We start from the raw sequence: 6,432 nt of genomic DNA, 5'->3' as shown, positions 1-6,432 counted from the left end.
CTATAATTCTTAGTGACTAAATTAGTATTTTTTTTTTTTTGGAGGAAAAGTGAGTTAAGTTTTCCATCAAAAAAGACATTGAATAATTAGTGTTCTTTTTCTTTTTTTTTTTTTTATTTTATTATTTTATTTTTTTTTTGAAAAAGAAAGAAGTAATTAGGTTCTTTTGTTAGTTCATTCTTATTTCCGTACCATTAAAAAAAAGTCAAATTAAAATATACAAAAAAAAAAAAAAAACTAATCCAAACCATACCTAAGCAAGTTTGATCTCCAAATCTAGACTTTCAAATTTTCAGTCTTTTGTCCAGTCCAGTTTAATTTGATGATATAGGAACAATTCTTGCACTACTTTTAATTTGATTAGTATGCCTCTATTCCATATGTGACTAACAATTATATGTATTCCATATAAGGCTTGTATAAATACTAGACATTACTCATTTTGATCCTCACCTTAAAATTTTATCTTAAAAAATTAGTGCATACCATTGTAAACACAAATTTTAAATCTGCAAATATATAGATTCAAAATAAATGCAACAAAGTGTTAATTTTATTAATTTGATAATTTATGGGTACAATCTCTAATTTGCTCCTCTGATTTGATACCATTTTAACTTTGATGTAATTCACGGATTGACTTGATTTACGAACGAGGGCCGTCAAGGCTTGATCTCGATCGAAGATGATTGATGCAGAACTTTGACTTGGGTTCTTGATTGAGGACCGATGAGGCTTGATCTCTATCAAAGATATTTGATGTAGACCTTTGACTTGAATTGTTGATTGAGGGCCGACGGGGCTAGATCTTGATCAATGACTATTTGATGTAGAGGTTGAACTTGTGTTCTTGATGATTTGAAGTCCTTCTTTCCTTCGTGTTGAGGGCCGTCGAGACTTGATTTCTTCCACAGGTGATCTTCTAGAGTAGAACGGCACGTCGAATGCTTGTTGTTCTTCTTCTAGGTTTTGAGAGGATTTCTTTGGAGAAGTTTAGACTATTTGATGAGAGGTTTTCTTTGGAGAGGTTTAGAGTATTTGAGAGGTTTTCTCTGTATTTGATTCTCTTTTTTTTTTTTTCTCTCTAGGTTTTCCTCTAGGTTTTTTTTTTCTCTTTCAAATGAATAAAGAGAGCTCTATTTATAGAATGAGACACCGTTAGGTTAGGATTTGATGTGCATTGAATTGGATGTTAGGCTTGACAATAAAACCAAACTAAAATGGCTAATTTAATATATTCACCCAAATTAATTTACTTTAATTAAATGTCAATGATAAATGAGTCAATAATTTGACCTTTGACTCACATAATATCCAACGTGGCACTTTAATTAAAATTTTTGTGACTACAACCATAGTAAACATCTATATCTATATATATACTAAAATAACAACCGTTGATGTCATCATTGCCTACATGTCACTTATTTATTTGATTTTTTCCCTCCAAAATGCAAGGATGATGTCATATTTTTTTTTTCTTTTTTAAGCTACCCTATTTAACATAGTTTGAAAATATATTCCATTTGAATTTTTAAATTTTAAATTTTGGTTTTTCTACACATATTATGCTATTTAGTTATTTACGAGTTGTTAACAATAGTTAATAGTATATTTTAATTGAAATTTCTTAATTAAATATGAAAATTATGCAATTTTGGAATTGTATATTCATATTTAATTAGAAATTAGTTAGGAAAAATGAGGAAGTTATTTTCTTTCAGTACATGTTAAAAGTCTATAATTCAATTCTTATTTTAAAATCGTGCATCGCACGGAGTTAATCTAGTTATAATTATTTGGAAATGAGAGGAATATATATATTATGTTTCACTCTAGATGACACGATGCAAGTAAATAACTTTAGTTGTCATCCAACATTAAAATAATGTCAATGTAGCAGCTATACTAATATCAAATTTTTTGAAGGAATGCTAATCAGATTTAGTAGCATCTTTATTCTAAATTTATTTATATTCTATGTCACATTAGAGTTTTTCATAACTTGAATCAAATACGTAATTTTCATTGTACTCTTGACAAAAATTAAAATTAAGAAAAGTCTTACAATTAACTAACACAGGAATAATGTTCTTTTATTCAAATTTCAAATCAAAGTAATCATACATTTTATTATTCAAGCGTACATTAACTAATATTATCAATCTACCTAGTATCTGCGTTTAAAATCCATATAAAAAGGGTACATAACTATCTCCCATTCTGGACCCATGAGAATACGGAAAAAACTTGTCATTAGAAACCAGCAAATGCACCAGAAAATACAGAATTTTTCGGCTTCAACTACGCTTGGTTTTGGCCTCTCTTGGACTGTTGGAACCCAATGTGTATCACTTGTGAGTGTCCCACATTGGAGAAAGAGGAGAGGTGGTTCCACTTTATAATGTAGAGGAGTAACTCCTACTATTGCCAATTGGTTTTAGTATGGAAGCTTCAAAGCCTTGTTTGTGGGCCTAACTCTCCTCCTCCTTGTTCGGGTTGCCCAGACCCATTTCACATTGTTTCGAAATTTAACATGGTATCAGAGCCCAGGTTTGTTAGGCCGTTTATAACTGGGTATTTGTCAAACCACTGGTTAAGGGGCCTCTATTGGATGTTCATTCCCAAAGAGGATTTATATTGTACCTTCTGGTGTGCTCTAATTCTAAGGACACTCACAAGTGAGGGGGAGTGTTGGAACCCAATGTGTATCACTTGTGAGTGTCCCACATTGGAGAAAGAGGAGAGGTGGTTCCACTTTATAAGGTAGAGGAGTAACTCCTACTATTGCCAATTGGTTTTAGTATGGAAGCTACAAAGCCTTGTTTGTGGGCCTAACTCTCCTCCTCCTTGTTCGGGTTGCCCAGGCCCATTTCACATTGTTTCGAAATTTAACATGGACTCGATCATCCTCATCAGTCGTTGCAAGAAACGGTTCCTTCAAGAGCACACTTGCCGCGGGTCTCTCAGAAGCAGGGGAGACACATCTTTTAATAAACTTCTTAAGTTGAGGGTCATACACTTCTCCCAGACTCCCAGTGCAACAGGCATAACACCGGACTGAACTGCATCATCAATGTCAGCCAACTTGTATTCGCTGTATATCTTTTGGCAACTCACCATCTGTAGTACAGTCATCCCAAAAGAGTGTATATCAGCCAAATGATTGAACTTACAGCTAAAAACCTCAGGTGCTCTGTACTCTGGCGCTCCAGCAGTAGTATTGCAAACATTACTCGGTTCTTTATACACCGCGACACCAAAATCTGCTAGCTTAACCGTGCCTGAGTCCTCATCAACAACAATATTATCAACATTGACATCAAGGTGTATAATGTTCTGACTGTGAAGATAATGTAACGCGCTTAGAATCTGTCGACACCAATCCTTGATTACAGCAGTACTATGAACAAGATCATGTTCAAGAATGTAATCCCTCAGATTTCCCGAAGTAAAAAGATCAGTAATAACATTGATGGTATTTATTCCATCATACCAGTAAGTGTAACATTTGAGTATGTGCTCATGATTTAACGACTTCCACAATTCAGCTTCTTGACAGCATTTCTTTAGCCCTGCTTCACCAATTTGTCCGAACTTGATTTTACTCCAAGCAATTTTAACATCATTGTATGCGTCTAACCCTTCGTATACTTTCTTCGAGGTCTCGATTCCGATCACATTATTGAACCTTATGAATTGCCCTGTCGGATCTCTCTCCAAAATGTCAGGAATGTTTACGATTACCTCAATCTTACTCTCTTTTTGAGAACTCAAAGCCATTATTAATCAGCAAAGAAAGAACCACAGAAGGATTTCTTATGATTTTTGTTGTTTAGAAGGAAAAACAGAGAGATTTCTTAAGACTTGAGTTGAAGGAAGTACTTTAGTAAAATGCTCTTAAGATGAAGAGAAAAACAGAATGATTTGGAAATGGTTGACAAATGATTAATGAAAGTTAGATTTATATATAAAGCGGTAATTAAAAATAGGTAGTTGTAATCCAAGAAACTGATTTATCATCTTTTTGGGTCCGTTAGTATTTTGGTTGTTACAGAGTAGTTGTTATCCAAAAAAGTGATTAGTTAGTTGCTTGACCGTTATTTGAGTCGGTTATCAAGAAACAGACATACCCTTTTCTTGGGTTTTATTTAAAAATTTTCTTTAACTAATTTTCTTTTTTGAAAAAATTCTTTAATTAATCTATAAAACTTTTAATTACATTTTTTTAAATTACAATATACAATTAAGAATATTTTTTTTTGTTGACTAGATTTTCATCCTTGGGTGTAAAGATGAAATATACAAAATTGAAATAATTAATAATATCCACCCCATTTTGCGACAAGTAATAAAGAGATTAAGCTATTAAAGCATGATGATAAAATCTTATGATATGTGCGTTACTGAAAAATTACTTATTCTAGCTCATTTCTTCAAAACAATAATATAGGATATTGCATTAATTAGACTTTTTTTCTTTCAAGAATCATGCTGTTAGGAGACATTTGGTGTAAGAGATGGGATTAAGTGGGATAAAAAGGTGAAGTTAATAGGTGGGATAACGATAATAATATTACAAGTATATTTCGTTGTTTGGTATGGCTCGTATGGTTGAGGCTTGAGGTAGATTAGATGGAGATAACTAATAAAAATACATAACTACCCTTATTATTCTTTATTCACTCCATTCTTTCTCTTTTATTAGGGTAGAATTGTGTTTTACTTATTGAATTATTGACTAGATCTTCATCCGAATCTCTAAAGATGAAATTAAACGAAAAAGGAATAATATCCACCTATTTTGCGATAATAAGTAATTAAAGTGATTAAGCCACTTTAGCTTTATGATAAAGTGATGTGTGCGTTACTAAAAATTTATAATGCTAACATTATATAAGAAGTGTAGACTTTGTATTTTTGGGTCATAATTTTTTTTTTAGGACATTTGAGTCATAATATTGTTCACTTCATTCCCATTTTTTATTTCATAAAAGGTAGGTTCAAGCTTCCAATTATTTTGGGAAATGTAGGTTTATAAGGACAAATGTTATTAAAATTGCGATTCAGATTGTAGAATTGTATGATTTTACGATTCCAATCCACCTATACGAAGTAGATCTTGGATAGAATCGCTATGCTGTAGAATCGCTCATAGAATTGATAGAATAGGTTAGAATCGGTGGAATCGGTAAAGATTCAACGATTCTATACCGATTCTATTCCTGCAAAAAGTCTAATTTTCCGAAACCCATAACTTTTCATTACGAAGTTGGAATTAGGTGTATAATATATTGTTATTGAAAAGCTCTTAAGATCTAGTTTCTAATAGAATTGGTCCCGTACCCATATCATTTATATATTTTATGTTATAGCCTAAAAAGTGTAAGGGTGTCAAAGTTGAGCCTAACTTTAGTCAATGACTTATATTATTCAATATAAATCATAATCAAGCTTATGAGACATCAATTTAAATAACTTTTAAAATCCTATCCAACCATTTAAATTTTGTGGGTATAAGAATGTATTCACGAGTCTTACGCACTCAATATGGGTCTATAAAAAAAACATTATTATAACATGAGTTTGTTGTTGTCATTCTTTAGTTATCACGTTAAAATGAACTAACTTGATACTTATTTTCCTATTATTATTGGATTTTTTATCAGGAAAAACAATTTTAAGAGTCAACAATGTTATTGTTTTCATAATTCAACAATTATATTGTCTCGTACTCTCATGGTTAAGAATGTGTACCAACAACGTCTTTAACGGAGTAGTTTATAGAGTACTGTTTGAGTTATATGCCTGCAAAATTACTTCTAAAACTATTTTATATTTGTATTGTCGATATTATGTTATCAACAATATATATTGTTATTATTCTCATTACTTGAAAATTATATATGTAGTCATTAGAGCAACTTCAATGGAAAGCTAATTTGACAATATAATTAGCTACATAATCTTTTAAGCTAATTATCATTTTAGCTACTTTTCGCTCCAATGGCTAGCTATTAGCTTAGTAGTTGTTTAGGGTAAAATTATCCAAGACACGTGGCCCTATCAGAAGCTGACACGTGTCAGCCTCCGGGAGGCCCAAATGGATCTTTCACCTAATGACACGTGTCACTCCAAACAAATGGGAGAAAATGCTGCTTTTCTGGCCCAAATCCCGAGAAAGCCGTATTACGGCGCAACCCACCAAATTAGGTTAGAATGACCTAAGAAAGGGCACTTTTCCCAATGAACCTAGAAATAGGGAGATTTCCCCCATTTATGGGACATATACATTTATTACAACAACCCTACATTCTCTTACATCAGAAAAAACACCTGATCTCGAAATCTGAGAAGATCTCACTCTACTTTTCCGCACTTTTTCATATTCTCCAACACGTTCTAACTTGATCGTCGGAGGCGGAGTTCCAA

The 6,432-nt window shown here is 32.3% G+C and overlaps 1 pseudogene; it reads right to left on the bottom strand.

Moving 5' to 3' along the window:
* Positions 1 to 2,940: 2,940 nt before the first annotated feature.
* Positions 2,941 to 3,783, bottom strand: LOC145584115 (putative serine/threonine-protein kinase WNK6 pseudogene; annotated as a pseudogene).
* Between the last annotated feature and the right edge of the window lie 2,649 nt (positions 3,784 to 6,432).

This window comes from Chenopodium album, chromosome 16 (genome assembly GCF_948465745.1).
Source record: "Chenopodium album chromosome 16, dcCheAlbu1.1, whole genome shotgun sequence".
In the NCBI taxonomy this organism is placed as follows: Eukaryota; Viridiplantae; Streptophyta; class Magnoliopsida; order Caryophyllales; family Amaranthaceae; genus Chenopodium; species Chenopodium album.
This window is presented reverse-complemented; position numbering and strand designations above follow the sequence as displayed.